This window comes from Eretmochelys imbricata, chromosome 3 (genome assembly GCF_965152235.1).
Source record: "Eretmochelys imbricata isolate rEreImb1 chromosome 3, rEreImb1.hap1, whole genome shotgun sequence".
NCBI lineage: Eukaryota > Metazoa > Chordata > Testudines > Cheloniidae > Eretmochelys > Eretmochelys imbricata.
In genome coordinates, this window is record NC_135574.1 from 131,461,479 (window position 1) to 131,477,828 (window position 16,350).

The following is a 16,350-nucleotide window of genomic DNA, read 5'->3' on the forward strand; positions in this document are numbered from 1 at the left end:
GATCCTGTACTCTGCAGATATTGGTCAAAAAAGCTGCAGAACATCTGTCAGTAAGCATTTAGAAGTGAGTGTTGTTTTAGCTGTTGATGCTCTATACCATTGTGTCCAGGCCATTTTTGGTAAAACAAGGTGGCAGAGCTCTGTAAATTATGTACAGAGAAAATATGTACAGGTTCTGCTACCTGCTGTCCAATAAAAGACAATGTCCATGAAGAGCTTAATTTTTAGGACTTAACCTTGAAAACACTTAAGTGAGCAGTCTTTGCTTGTATGATGCCATTTGAAGTCTCTGCTTTCATACATAAGGATTACATGTACTAATAAGTGTTTGCAGAATTGAACCCTAAATTACCTTCATTTACATTATGAGCATGTTACCTGTGCAAGAAGTTTATGAGCCTTTTTGGATGTTGAGCTTTAGGTATGCTTTAGGTTTAAATCAAACAAGTTGGGGGAGAACCTCAGAGATACTGTGGTGGTGGGTGCTCCAGGCAATCCTAAGATTGAACCTATATGTAACTTACAAATCACAAGACTTCACATCTATATATAAAATGAAAGTGTTGGAAATATCACTGGGAAGATGTATTTCTTTGTAGAGGTGGTGAAAAAGTTGCTTATGAGGCACATCCCTAAAGAAGATGTATTAAAGTACTGGAACTTTATTTAAGCCATTGTTCTGTGGGCGCAACCCTGCAAAGGCTGAGTGGCCTCTGCAAGCTGGGCTCCATGGGAGCTGAAGCTGTTCAGTACCACACAGGACCAGGCCCTCAGTCATAAGGTAATCCATCCAAGTAGTTATACTGTGTTCATCACAGTCAAATCTGAGCCTCTTTAGCCTCCTGTAGCTTCAATGGGGCCAGACACCACTCTGTAATACAAAATGCTTTTGGGATTATTGTTGAAGAATGTGTTGCTGGCCTTATTGGAGACCAGGTACAGTGACATTGCCTTGGGGAGAGATCAGTTTTGAGAGATGTTTTCCAGACTGTTTCTGCCTCAAACCAACTTAACAAAGACTGGGATTTTCTCTGGGGCCAACGGAAGTTTGACGTCCAACTCCCATTGTATTTAAACATGAAATGGGGCACTCAGTCCCTATAAGCCTTTTTGAAAACCCCTGCCAAAGTTCCATGTGGTGCTGACAGCAATAGTCCTCCAATGACGCACATACTCTTATTAGAGTCGTTAGGAGTTTGCTTGAGTACAGACTTGTAGGCATTGGCTCTGAGTTTTTTAGTTCTTATGTGCAACAGGAAAGTAGTGAGTGGGGTTCTATGAATTGTAGACAAGCACATATAAGTATCTGACATACTGATGTTCAGCTAGTAATAAGAAAAGTTGTAAGACTCCTGAAGAGTAACAGAAAAATTAGATAATAAAAACTACACCAATAACCCTCTCTGCTAAGACAGCTTTTTAGGGGCTGTCTGGAGCACCCATGGAGTTGGCGCTTATGCCTGGCTTCCATGGAGAGATGCCTTCCTACAGAGGCAATGCATGGTGGGTCACGTGCCTCCCCGATTTGCTGCTTGGTTTGTACTGAGCATGCTCACATGGACAGAGCATGCTCAATAACACTGCTGAAACTGGCTGCTCTCACTCTGACCAACCACTATTGGCAGGCATGGTTCGTGTCTACCTTCCTACCGCCTTTGTGTGATCTCTAGCGGGATGCTGTCTCTGTGCCATCTCTTAGTGCAATGCTGTCTCCATAACATCGCTCATCATAATGTTCCCTGTAAGCCATTTTTCACTACCTTGTTGCCTCTGTCTGTGATGCTGAGTCTGGGTCCTCATGCTCCTAACCCACCTATAGTGATTTCAGTTCCAGCGGTGCAGTGTAGGGGCATGTTGCCATTGCCTCTGTGTTGTCTGTTGTCACTCAGGGCAAAGAAAGTACAGTTCTATTGTCTTTTTGTTACACAGTGAGGATTATAACATTTCATTACCCGTACCCACAAAACTTAAATGAATCTTAACCAAAATGACCAAGTTGTTCATACCGGGATGATGGGAATAATCAATGCTAAGCTGCCAGCATCTTAACAATGGGTTCCCTCCTCACCCCACGAGGGGGTCATTGCCCACCCCCGCCCCCTGGGACTCCTGCCCCCCCCACGTTCCTTGATGCTCCCCCCAGCCCCATCCAACCCTGTCCCCTGACTCCCCCTGAACCAGGCAGGAGGGTCTCGTGGGCCACCGTAGTGGGTGCCCACCCCACCCCTAAGAGCCAGAGGCAGGGAGTCCCGGAGGTGCTTACCTGGGGCAGCTCCCAGGAAGCATCCAGCAGGTCCTTCTGGCTCCTAGGGGCAGAGGAGCGTAGCTGGTAGGGAGCAGGGGGTGCAGCCGCTCCCCCAGTGATCACATCAAAAGTGGCACCTTAGGCACCAACTCCGTGGGTGCTCCGAGGCTGGAGCACCCACAGGGAAAATTTGGTGGGTGCAGAGCACCCACCGGCAGCTCCCTGCCCAGCCCCAGCTCACCTCACCTCCGCTCTGCCTCCGCCCCTGAACGCACCAACCTGCTCTACTTCTCCGCCCCCCTGGCTTCCCGGGAATCAGCTGTTTGGTGGGAAGCCGGGGAGGGCTGAGAAGCAGGTTGTGGCTTCCCGCTCAGGCCGAGGGTGGCGGAGGTGAGCTGGGGCGGGGAGCGGTTTCCCTGCGCGGCCCCCCCCACCCCCCCGGGTTACCTACTGCGGTGCGGGCAGCCCTTCTTGCGCCCCTCTGCCCCAGCTCACCTCCGCCTCCCTGGGCCTGAGCGGGAAGCCGCAGCCTGTTTCTCAGCCTGCACCAGCTTCCCCTGCAAACAGCTGATTCGCAGGAAGTCTGGGGTGGGGGGTGGAGAAGCAGAGCGGGGCGGCGTGTTCAGGGGAGGAGGCAGAGGCGGAGCGGAGTTGGGGTGGAGCTGGGGCGGGGAGGGGAGCTGGGGGTGGGTGCTCTGCACCCACCAAATTTTCCCCTTGGGTGCTCCAGGGCTGGAGCACCCAAGGAGTCGGTGCCTAAGATGCCACTTTTGGCCAGTTAAATTTAGAAGACCTTGTAGAACCGGTTGTCCCTCGCAGAACATCCGGTTCTAAAAGGGCTTCTAAATTTAACAACCGATTCTAGCGAACTGGCTCCAGCTCACCACTGGGAACAATATGCACATAAGGTCTGGCCCATTCCACCTCTTCCTCCAGTTCACCATTAGATGGCAGCAGAGAGCTCCTTCCCCAGAGCTCCAGAGTTGCCGCAGGCAAGGAGTAATTTTCTATCCTGTGGTGCTCAAAACTGGAAGATAAATATCACTATGGAAATTCAATACAAAGTAAGCTTTTAAACTGAAATGACTAGATTTGCTAGCATTGAGAGGAACACAGAGGTCACATATCAGTAAAACAATATCCTATAAAATCCTTCTTTGTACTTCCCCGAGCCTCTTCCATGAAAACAATTAGTGGATACTCTAGATTTGAATGCTATGACTCACTCCCACAATTCAGTCAAGTTTTATGATCAGGCAATTGCTTGATTTAGTGAAGGGAAATAAGCAATTGTGAGAATTTCCTGCCTTTTCTTTTTTGCCTCTTTGTAATTTTTCTGTACATTATATCACAGGCACATATGATTGCAGCAGGGACTTCCAGATGCTATTAGGGGAGCTCACTCTTCACGCAGCCTTTATTCAAAAAACCTTTGTCCAACAGCGAATGCACTTCAAAATATTTGTCAGTGCTCTGTAGTCCAGCTGTTGGCACAATACCATTTTTTATTAAAATTATTAATCAATCTGTAACCACCTAGAGAATAATAAGCTTATAAGGAATAGTCAGCATACAATTGTCAAGAACAAATCATGTCAAACCAACATAATTTCCTTCTTTGACAGAATTATTGGCCTAGTGGATGGGGGGGAGCAGTAGACGTGATCTATTTTGATTTTAGTAAGGTTTTTGTCACAGTCTCACATCACATTCTCATAAGCAAACTAGGGAAATGTGGTCTAGATTAAATTACTATACTTAAAGAGTAGTTATCAATGATTTGCTGTCAAACTGGGAGGGGGTATCTAGTAGGTATCTGCAGGGGTCTGTCCTGGGTCTAGTACTATTCAATATTTTAATTAATGACTTGGATAATGGAATAGAGGTTATGCTTATAAAATTGCAAGCACTTTGGAGCACAGGATTAGAATTCAAAACAACCTTGACGAATTGGTCTGAAATCTAGGAGAAGACATTCAGTAAGGACAAGTGCAAAATACCTCACTCAGGAAGGAAAAATCAAATGCACAGCTACAAAATGAGGAATAACCAGCTATGTGGTAGTACTGCTTAAAAGGATCTGGGGGCTACTGTGATCACAAACTGAATATGAGTCAACAATGTGACGCACTTGTAAAAAAGACTAATATGGTTGTAGGGTGTAGTAACAGGAGTGTCATGTGTACCATTTGGGAGGTAATTGTCCCACTTTACTTGGCACTGGTGAGGTCTCAGCTGGAGTACCGTGGCCAGTTGTGGGTTCACCACTTAAGGAATGATGTGGACAAATTGGAGAGAGTCCAGAGGAGAGCAACAAAAATTATAAATGGTTTAGAAAACCTGACCTATGAGGAAAGATTTAAAAAATGGTCATATTTAGTTTTGAGAAAAGAAGACTGACGGGGGACCTGATAGCAGTCTTCAAATATGTTAAGGGCTGTTATAAAGAGGAAGGTGATCAATTGTTCCCCATGTCCCCTGAAGGTAGGGCAAGAATTAATAAACTTAATCTGCAGCAAAGGAGATTTAGGGGAGATAGTTGGAAAATCTTTCCAACTATAAGGGTAGTTAAGCTCTGGAATTGGGAGGTTGTGGAATCCCCATCGCTAGAGGTTTTTAAGAACAGGTTGGGCAAACACCTCTCAGGGATATTCTAGGTTTACTTGGTCCTTCCTCAGTGCAGGGTGCTGGTCTGGATGACCATTCAACGTACCTTCCAGCTCTACATTTCTGATTCATAATTTTTTTAATAATAGTTGCATTGCAGGTTAGCGTCAGGGAAGTAATATTTCCACATATGTATCGTGAATTTATTGATTTTTTGCATAGATGACCTGTGCCTGCTGACCGGGGGAGGGCACAAGCCCAGAAAAGCTCAAGTCACACCCCTACATCCTCCAGGCAGTCCTCCCCCTTTTGGAAAGCCGGCCCCCCGCTTCTGGGAAAGCAGCAGCCCCTACCTGCAGCTTCCAGCTGTTCCTCTCCCTCTTCCGGCAGAATTAAAGCAGCAGCACCCCTAAGCAGCTCTCAGCTGTTCCTCAACTCCTGCCTCTGCCTCTCCCTGTTCCTGCCCTGTGTAGCTCACTAGCTCAGCTGCTGTGCAGGGAGGGGGCCTGGTCACACCATGTGACCCAGCAATCTGGGAGGGCACGTGACCCCTCCCCACCCTCACAAGTTGCCTCTGCTTCTTTGCATATTTGTAAATCTCCGTTAAAGACAATGACCCCCACTAAAGCAATTTTAAAATTGCTAATATTCACCACAATATTACGTGTTAACTCCATTTAACTTTACAAACCACGTGCAAGATTTTAATAGTAAATATTTTGCTGGGCGGTAAATCTATAAATATTAAGGGGCTATAATTTTTGTATAGCTGTGTAGCCTTCTCTAACTTCCCCAGTATACTGCTAATAAAAGAAACACTTAAGTCTTGAAACAATGCAAGATGCCAGTGACACTGGAAAACTGAGAGGTTTTTTGGTGGTATATGTGAGGGGGGAGTTCATCTGTTCTAGCAGAAAAATCTCAGAAAAGTTGGCAACGAATCAGGTCCTAAAAAGGAATTTTAAAAATGTAAATTAGAAATTCTATATGTACATACTTTGTCATTTGGACTGCAGCTTCCCTATTTGTTCTGCTAACAATTGCACAGAACGTTCAATTTGCACGGTTGTTCCTTTTTCCTTTCGCTGACTCCTGACCAACTGAATCTCTTTTGTTGTCACTACAAAAGGCAGATAAGTTTGAAGAGTATTAGGAGTAGAGATGAGTGAATATTTTTTTTTTATTTGGTAGCAGTTCAGAAAAAGATTGAAGCAAATCTGAATATTTCTGAATTTTCAGTGCATCGATAAAGTCTGTTTCAGGTCTGCTCTAGAGTGGGGATTCAAACCTGGGTCTCCCCTGCCCATGTGTGTCCTAACTACTGGGCTAAAGATTATAAAAGTGGGAGGGAAGCATCAGCACTGGGTCACCACCACGGTGTCCTCTTCTGGCTGGTTTGTGAATGGCTGGAACTATTTGTGTCAAGTTCGCTAATAGTTTTGGGTTGACCCAAACTGTTTTTCATCAGATAAACTCCTTGTCCAAAAAAATTTGCCCAAGTCTAATCAGGAGTGAACTGGAACAGTAACCCTATATCTAAAGAAACCTGCTCATCCAAGGGATCCTCCAGATCTGATGGGAGACCTAAAGTTCTACTGATCATTAATAGGAAATCCCACCCTGTTTCACAGGAAATGGCTTCTTCTGACAAGCAGCAGTTGCTCCCTCATAAGATTATGTGGAGGGAGAAATTGAAGGTTTTGGTGCACATCACCATGCTGCTCAGCTATCACCTTTTGCCTTCTCTCTGCCTCTTCCCCATTCCCAGACATTTGGTTTGTTTTTTTTTCTAACTAGGGATATTAGTTTTAGGCATAACTCTTCTCCAGTTTCCTTTCTCTCGCTCCCTTTTCTCTCATGATTCATCTCTTTTCTTTCATTTCCCACTTTTCCTCTTTTGACTTCGTCCTTCCATTGCTCTTCCTTCATCCTTTCCTCTGTCTCACCATATACTCCCTCTTCTCTTCTCCCTTTTGTTTGCAGGTACATTTTCACAAGGGCTGAGGCATGGCTTCCCTGTTCATAGGTGCAGTTTGTACCAGAACATTTGGTGCCACCTTTTGGCAATGGAAAAATTAACCGTGGCCACAAATCTGAGAATTTGCCCATTATTCAATACAATGTAATCAGAGTGCAAACTGCACTTGCAAAAGGGAGGCTGTCCTTCTGAAATGTAACTGTAATATCTTTTCCCCTCCCCACAATCCTCAGACTCTATGCTACAGACCTGAGAATCCAAAACCGTTTTGTTCTTCTTTCATAAGCCAACTAGATATCTTTGTTCTTGTTCCTTTTAAAGATATATAAAAGAATGAGGAAATGAGAGTAAAGGGAGAAGCGACACTTTCATCTTTCAGCAGTTGACATCACACTTCTGCACAGTTCTAATGGCCTTCATTCGATTTAGAAGAATATTTTGCAGGGGCCAGCTTTAATATTTTGAATGGTGCCATCCCATGTTTAATCTTTTAAGTAGCACATAGCTGAGAAATGTGGCCCTGTCAAGACCCATACATTCCTTCTTGCTGGGATCCTTCTGTTTTCTGTGATAGCATCCAGAGAAAAATACATGTGACAATTAAATAATAAACCTGATAGCATTGCTATACCTGGACATCATATTGTATACTGAATATGTTGGCATGCTCATATGTTTCAAAGGCAAGTGCAAAGTTTGAGTTTAGCCTATTTTAGAGGCTGAGGGTGAAATCCTAGCCCCATTGAACTCAATGAGAGTTCTTCCATTAGCTTCAGTGAGGTCAGGATTCCATCCTGAAACAGGACCCAAGTTTGCCTTGATTATTGGTTTAGCAATGGAACAAACTGCAGAAGGTTGGAGAATTCATTCCTGCCCTGGGTTTGTTTTGTTCTCTTCCTTCCTTTGACTGTTCCTTTTCCCTTTAGATGTTGCTAAGTGAGTGTGTTGCTTATGAGAGGTGCTGGGTTCATACCCCCATTTTCAGACATCTGTTTGTCTCCAGGACAAGCACACCAGGCTAGGAGTGGCTGTGCCTATTTTCCTCACACTGCTTTGCCCCTATGCCTCTTCTCTTTTCTGGAGGGCTTTTCTCCTGGGGGAGGAGGGTAGTTCAGTTTCCAGGCCACTGTCCACTTTTGGACTAACTCTTTAGGGTATTTTCTGTTCTTGTGAAGGTTTTATTACAGAGATCAGGATTTTGAATCACACAAAAGTGAAATTACTTGGCATTGAATCCTACCAAGATGAATATTTTGGCAGCAATCACTACAACCTTTTCTCCACAATTGCTATTCTATGTGCAGCTGGCTCTTTGGCATTGTTGATCAATATTTTATTAGCCTGTTGAGTAAAGTGTAGGCCTTGGGCCACTGGCCAATTTCTAATGCTGACAAGTGGTAGGAAAAGTAATTCATTCAGATGGAATATAAGTCTTTTAGAGGTGTTTGTACTTTCTGATGGAAAGTAATCCCTTATTATGGATTTGGCTTAGATTAGTTTACTGAACAATCCACTTGGCCTATTATTTTACCACCAATGCATTAAAGTAGGTCCATAAATACAGGCAACAGAATTAGAACATTATTGTAGTAGGAGATAACAATACACCATACACAAGAGTGCCTTATATCTTCAGTTAGAAATCCAACAAGTCCAGCAGGCAGACTTCCATGTATTCTCTCACAATAATTGACCATAGCCAACAGATAGTTTGTACTGCATAAGACAAGTTATTTATATTTAGCCTAAAACTGTAATAACATCCTCTGGCAATGGCATTATCTGATGGTGTCTGAAACTGAACCCACTTCCTATTTCCAGGCCTCAACAAATGACAATCGTTGTGTTGTCTGATGTTACTTCCTGAGTCTGAGATTAAAATGAGAGGTTTTTAAATTCATCTAGCTTAGTTTTTTGAAGTAAAGATCTATTTTAGACAACTAAGTTTCCCAGAATTGTTTAAGTGTGGTTTCTATCACCAACCAGAATGTTTCCTTGAAAATTCTAATCATATAGGCAGCAGCATTTCTGCCAGCAGAGTAGTAATACAGGGTTGGCTACAGGCTTAGCCTATAGGCAGTCAGAGAAATGTTTATGCCTGGTCAACAAGCAAGGACTTGTGAAGCTCTGATCACCAAATGTAATTTATTTTTTCCTATTGACTAAGATGTGTAGAGTCCTGTTATTTTACCCTCTGGCTCCCCTCCTCTCCCCCACAGGGGTCAGATGACAAACTACATTAGGGGTGTAGGGAAGGCAGCAATTAGAAATAAAAACAACATCAGGGGAAAAAAAATCTATGGCTGGCAGGGCTAAGGACAATAAAAAGGATTTTAAGTATATTAAGAACAAAAGAAATTCTAACAGTAGTATAGACAGTGGCAAGATGGCCAATTTTAGTTTCATAGCTCCTGCACTTTTCTTGGCAGGGAGCTAAGATACCACCCTTTGCCCCTGCTCTTGGGTGCCGAGGGCCTCCGCTATTAGCCCGGGAAGGTCGTAGAGGAGGAAAGCAGGGGAGGGGTCTAGGTTCACGCCTCACTCTGAGTCCCAGCCCCTCTCAACCCCTGTGGGTTTCTTACCCTTGTCCCCCTTAGGTGGAGTTACCCCCAATCCTTAGATGCTGTGGAGCAGGGTCTCCCTTATTCCAATTCTCAGGTCTTCCAAATCTCACAACACCCCTCCAAGCTCCAGTCCTTTCTCCTTCTCTGTCTGAGGCAGGGGTTTTATTAGGTTCCGAACAGGGCCTTAATTGACTGCAGGTGCTCCAATTAACCTGCAGCCACCTTCCCTAGTCTACAGGGAACCACGCCTTAATTAGTCTTGAGTTTATATATCTAGCACTCTCCCACTGCTCCCTGTATTACAAGACCCATCACTTGATGGAGATGGTAAGATGGTTAATAATGATGCAAAAAAATCAGAAGTGTTCAATAAATGTTTGTTCTATATTTGGAAGAAGCAGAATGATGTGTTCGTATCCCCTGCGGAGGATGAAGTACTTTCCCCTGCATTAGTAACAAAGAAGGATGTTAAACATCCAGTAGGGATAAACATTTTTAAATTAGCAGGCCTGGATAACTTGCACTTAAGAGCGCTAAAACAGCAGACTGAGAAGACCTTTGGGCTGCTGATGTTAATTTTGGAATACATCTTGGAATACCAGGGAAATACCAAAAGACTGGAAGACATGCTACCGTTCGGTTAGTGTTCAGAAAAGGTAAGCAGGATGACCTGGGTAGCTATAGGCCAATCAGACTGACCTTATTCCTGCGCAAAATAATGGCCAAGACAATACAGGATTCCACTGATAAAGAATTAAAGGATAGGAATTAATGAATAAGAAATACCAGTCATGATTGTTTTATGGAAAACGTCTTCTTAAATAAACCTGATTTTATTCTTTGATGAGATTAAAAGTTTGGTTGATAAAGGTAACTGTGTAGATGTAATCTACTTAAACTTTTGTAAGGTCTTTGACTTAGTACTGCATGACTTTCTGTCTAAAAAAATTAGTGCTGTGCAATATCAATAAAGCATATGTTAAACAGATTAAGAACTGTCTAAATGACAAATCTCAAATGGGATGTTTCTAATGGGGTTCTGCAGAGTTCAGTACTAGACCTGACACTATTTGACATTTTTATCAATGATCTGGAAGTGAAGATAAAAGTCACTGCTGATAAAATTTGTGGATGATGCAAAGATTGGCAAAGTGGTAACAATGAGAATGGGGCAGATATACAGAGCAATCTGCTTGGTAAACTAGGCCTATTCAAACAAAATACCTTTTAATACAGCCAAATGCCAAGTTATACATCTAGAAACAAAGAATTCAGACTGTATTCTGGAAAGCAGTGAATCTGAAAAAACTTTAGGGGTCAGAGTGGACAAGTAACTCAACGTGAGTGCCCCGTGCAATTCTATGGTAAAAAGGGCTAATGTGAACCATAGATGTATAAATAGAGGAGAAAGGAGGTAATTTTTACTGTTGTATCCAGTATTGGTAAAACAGATATTGGAATACTATGTCAAGTTCTGGTGTCTACATTTTGAAAAGGATGTTAGAAAACTGAAGAGGGTGCAGAAAATAGCCACAAAAATAATCTAAGGGGTGGAAAAATGTTTTACAGTAAGAAACTTAAAACACTCACTGTATAGTTGTACAGAACGAATGATGAACAAGTGACTTGATCATTGTCTATAACTACCTAGATAAGTAACAAATATTTGATAATGGGCTCTTCAGTCTAGCAGACAAAGGTATAACAAGATCCAAAGACTGGAAGTTGAAGCTAGACAAATTCAGATTGGAAATAAAGTGTAAATTTTTAACAGTGAGCATAGTTCATTTATCTAAGGTTGTGGTGGATTCGCCATCACTGGCAATTATTAAATCAAGATTGGATTTTTTTTTTAAAGATCTGCTCTAATTCAAACAGGAATTATTTGGGGGAAAATTCTATGGCCTGTGTTATACAGAAGGTCACTCTGGCTTATCACAGTTGCCTTTGAGCCCTGGAAGCTATGACAGAAGACTGAGAGGTGTCTCGATTACAGTGTGTAAGTGCCTTCCTGTGAAGAAAATATCAGATAGATTAAAGAGCCATTTACTGTCAGAAAGCATCACAACAAGACCTTATGGCTAGAAGCTGAAACCATTAGACCAAACTATCAAGGGATGGGGTGGATTTTCCATATCTTGCTGTCTGGATAACAAGGCTGGATGCATTTCTGGAAGACATGTTTTAGCCAAACAACTTAATGGGCTCAATACAGGGGTAACTAGGTGAAATTGAACAGGCTGTGTTATACACGAGATCAGACTAGATGATCGAATGATCCCTTGTGGCCTTAAACTGTATGAATCTCTTAATTAAACTAGAGTTCAGGTTCAATACATAGCAATATCCTATGAGTAAAAACCTCACAGGGATGTTGTAATTATCTCCAAAACAAGGGTTTCAAACCCAGGGATTTCAGAATTACAGTTAAATTTAAAAGAAAAACTTTTTAAGGCATGGAAGTATACAGTTAGGGCACGCAAACAATCCTAGCTCTGCGCTGTAGTGACACTGTGCAATAACCACACAATTATGTTTAGTGCATAACAGTTTTTAGTGCCAGATTAGATTAAAGTGTGTTTTTAAAAATACAAGGTTAATTTCAATTTTTTGCCTTGTGGTGTCACTTGTCACTACAGGTCAGAGTTACAGCCGCTTGCCTGTCTTAACTGTGCACTTCCAGATGTTCACGTTTGGATTTCTTTTAATGGTAACTCTGAATTTCCTAATATTGTGAGATTTGTGATAAATTTGGGACAGTTGGCACCAGTGACCCCCCCTGCCCCAATTTGTTTTTGTTATGCATTTGACAGTATTCTTGTTAATGGTCAGTTGAACTTCCTGTCCCATGCACTAGCCTGACAACATCACTTTCTTGCATTGCTCTGAGGAACATTCACGTGCATGCTCTTCCCCAGGCTTTGCAAGAGGGTGTTTATCAGCAAAACTGAAATGAAGAGACAGCCAAGCAGATGTGTATACAGACTAGTAGGGAGTGTGGAGGAGTGGTGGCCCCAAGGACGTTCTCTGGTGTTATCCTCTCATCCACAAAAATGATCTCTGTTAAAGCAGGGGAGCAGAAAAACCCCTTATAACTCTGTCACAGGGTGCTATTTCAGTTACCTCCAGGTTGTGCTGCTTAACCTGTTTCTGTCACCTCAGTCATAAAACCTGAGCTGTTTGCCTTCCCCCATCGGTGCGTTTTATTCATTTGCTCTTTTATACAGAGAACCTAACACAGGCCTCTTGTAGCAGGCACTTTCTACCCAGCTCACCTCCTGAACTCCCTCTTGCTTCCTGTTCCTTCTATTTATATTCTCTTAATTATATCATTACCCCAGTAACAGCCACCCAGATGCTCATAATCCCCCCAGTAAAGAGTGGTTAACTGCCTCCAGCTGGGCCTGCAGCCACCGCCATGCTGCCGCACTGTCAGTGGTCAGGGTGCTGCTGCTAGTACTCTGGCACAAACTCTGCGTAAGGGCCTATAAGCTGGGAGCTGCTGGGAGTGCTGTGCTACTCCTGTCCCTTGGCTGGCACAGATTTTTTTTCTTTGCCGCGCAGATATACCCTTAGACGTCTGGTAGCACGCTTGGTGTGCCATGCACTGTGGGTGCTGCAAGCACTAGGTCCTGCAGGCTGCAACCCTCACTGGGTTCCCATCAACCTCGGAGAGTCTAATGAATAACAAAGAGCTGCTTTACTAGGGCTGCCAGACATAACCCCAACAATTACTCTTGGCACAATTGCTTTAAATTACAAGCAAAATATGAACCAGCAGTCCCTAATCCAGCCCTTAGGGGTAGTCCAGTACAGAGATATGAAGATGAGGCTCCCCTGCCCCGGTGCTAGGAATTCTCTCTCCAGGAAACTTTCAGCTAGAGGTAACAATGTGCTGGCCCGCAGATCCTCCGGCCAGAGTCCACTCCTTTTCTCTGTCTAGCTCAGACCTATCTGCACAGCCCCCTTGTTTGAAGGTCACTCCTGTCGCTGCTGCTGCTCTTGTCAGTAGGGTTGTCATCCCTCCAGGATTATCCTGGAGTCTCCAGGAATTAAAGATTAATTTTTAATTGAAGATTAATGTCATGTGATGAAACCTCCAGGAATACATTCAACCAAAATTGGCAACCCTGCTTGCCAGAAACGGACTTCCTCCCAGCCCAGCTCTTAGCCTTTCGGTCCCAACTCCCAATTTGCCTGCTTTTCTCTCTACAACTAGCTCCCATTAAAGGATGCCTGTAGCTGTTTCTCTTGGATTACTATGTTTAAGACATATTTAAGACAAAATAATTTGGGGGGGTGTGAAATGCTGGTCCACTTAAGCCAATAGGAGTTTTGGCATTGACTTCATTGGAGCCAGGATTTTGCATCCAGAGAATAGTTTTATCATCTTGCATTTTGGCAGGGGGTTAGACTAGATGACCTTGGCTCGCTTTTAACCCTGTGGTTCTATAATGAAGAACATCTTTCATATAAACCATATCCCAAAACACTCTACAGAGTTGTTGTGAACATTTACAGAGTTAAATAATACACACAGCCAAATTTAATCTCATCTGCTCTGTCCGTGATATTTCTAAGCTCCTGTCAGTGGGGTATCTAAGGTAAGTACTGATAGCCTAGTGGGAATAAAATTAAGAAGTGTAAGGAAAGGAAGAAAAGTGATGTTTGCAGCTGTTTTGAAATGAGAGGAAGGAGGTGATGAGACACAGAGCTACAGGAAACCTGTTCCAGATGGCAGCAGCTGCAGAGGAGAGTACTCTTACAATGATGTCGAGGTTGCATGAAGGTACCGTACAAAGGAGAGGTCCGTTCCAGACAAGCAGAGGAACAAGAAAGGGAGAGAGGCCCATGGAAGGGTTGAAAAACGAAGAGGGCAATTTTGAACTGGATTCTGTACTTAGTGGAGAGCCAGCGAAATTGTTAGAAAAGAGAGGGTGATGGCCTTGCACGCTATAAAGTGGTCACCATTAAAGAGGCAACATTTGCCAAAATCACACACCAATATCTGAGACACTACAGTTTCTTCTCCTCCAATCTAAAATAGGAAATAACTGTGGTATCTGCTGGCAAATGTTGGCTTTTTAAAGGCATTCACTTTTTGTGGGAAGACAGCAACATTCTGCATACGGGTTAAAACTACTGGGACATGGAGGTATAAAGAATATACGTAAACAATAGTAAACCTGAGGGGTGATGAATGTATTGATGATGATTACAGAAGATGCTGAATCCAGGCACTGGTGTACATGGATAATGTGGTGATAGAGGTGGTGATAGGAAGATATATAAACATGGGAGATATGAAAGAAAAAAGAAAGCAGAATCGAGACTGAAGCCAAAAGAAGATTAAGGCAAAATGACAAATTTACCTGGTCAAGGTATCAAAAGAAGTAAAGTTGAATTTATCAGTGCAAAAGTGGTGGTAATGGCTCAAGGTGGAAGGGGAGTTAACTAAGTGGGAAAAGGTAAATAAAAATAGTAGAGAGATGACAACTAGCCTTTGTAGAACTAAAAATAGAGGTGGATCTCAGGATAGATGTTGATGGCTGCAATAAGATGGAAGGGAAAAAGACATCCTCAGAAAAATGATAGTGGTCTTAATACACAAACGAGGGCAGTTTCCTTGCTCTATGGCCTCATTGAAACCTGAAATATACATTGCAAGTTCCTCAGAGACTGATGGCATGTGATGGCTGTATATTAGAATGCACCTAAAACACTTAATGTTTCTGACATCCAAATCCACAGACTGAGGAATTCAAACAGTGCACATAAACAAAGCTAGTTGAAAGGATTAGTTCAAGAATATAAACCAGATATAGCTTATCTAACTTGAAATAAAATAGAAAAGACCATGAGAGACATCAAAAAGGAACATAATTCTTAGTAAAGAATTAGTTAATTAAAATCATAAGCCACCAAGATGCATACAGCACAGTGATTGTTTCCAGTATCATATCACATAATTGTATGCATGCTCCCTTGAATGTGAGAAGAAAAAATTCTACAACATACAAAATAAAATCTCAGAGAAGAACTGCTGTGTGTGCACAGTGACTGCACTATCATAGTGATGCACTGTAGATTTAAATTTAAAAACAAAACATTTTGCACGTAGTATACACATAGGCACTTCCCAAAGTAAGGGGTGGGGTGGAATACCCAGTGCTTCCAGAAGTTATGGGAGGATGCTTACTATTACAGCCCTTCATGTAGTACAGCTGATTGTCCCTGCACACTGGTCGCTCTTTGCAGGCTGGTGTAGAGGAGAGGGCTTGGGACCATGGTCTTACCTCCTCTCTTCCCTCATTGGACCATTGTGCACCTCTAGGGGATTAAAGACAGAGTAGCCCCTGGGCTACCCTGAGTGCAGGGACTGCAAATTTGCCTGAGTTTTATTTGGGCCAAGGAAGTAGGAATGAGGACAATCTAAGCCTCAGTGACATGGATATGTATTAATTTTAATGAACTGCAAGTATTCTTTTATAATGTAAGACTTGCACACATCGTCTTTTCAAAGGAGTTGAAAAAAATCTGTTAATCTGCTATTTTAGTTTATTTTACCATATAACTTCAATCCATAGGAGTCTGAAATTTCCAACCATTCAAAATCGGTACCAACTCTGGATTTTAATCTCCACACACAAAGGCAGATATTTCTCTCAGAGGTTTCTCTAACTTATAAATAGGCTTAGCAGAATTCGATTTATATTGTATAATTTCAAGAGACAATATAGATGTTTATTTTTAAGTGTTTTTTTATTTTTATTGATTTAAATTTTCACACTTGTGGGAAATTACGGGAGGTGTCAGACAATAATTATTTAATGACAGTAGATGTTGAGAATCAAAAAGTTAAAGTTGTAACCATTAAACCACAATTTGTCAGCGTCACATGTCAAAATATACTAATATGTTTGCAAGCAGCACACTTTGCCTATTTTGTAAATTTA